A 352-nucleotide genomic window follows, 5' to 3' on the forward strand; every position below is an offset into this window, starting at 1 on the left:
AAATCTTCAACCTCCCCCAGGTCTTCTTCTAAAAAGAAACCCAAATTTGGCTCAGGTAGACCCCAGTGATGAGAAGAGCTGAAATATGGGAGGATGGGGTTGAATATGATTTATTTATGCCCTCTTCTCCATCATTTTGCAGCATCCCCTTTGCCTAGCGTTGATTTGGGTATCGGGCAGGACTTGCACACGGTGGATTGCTGGCATCAGCACCAGTGATGGGAATAAATAAAATAGAGGTGTTATTGTTGTACCCATGATCAAAAGATAATGATAAATAATGATATTTAGTTTATGTAAATGATAATGATAAAGAATTAATGTATCTTCCAAGCTTTTTCACAGAATCACA

This window comes from Mesitornis unicolor, unplaced genomic scaffold (genome assembly GCF_000695765.1).
Source record: "Mesitornis unicolor isolate BGI_N332 unplaced genomic scaffold, ASM69576v1 scaffold8547, whole genome shotgun sequence".
Lineage (NCBI taxonomy): Eukaryota > Metazoa > Chordata > Aves > Mesitornithiformes > Mesitornithidae > Mesitornis > Mesitornis unicolor.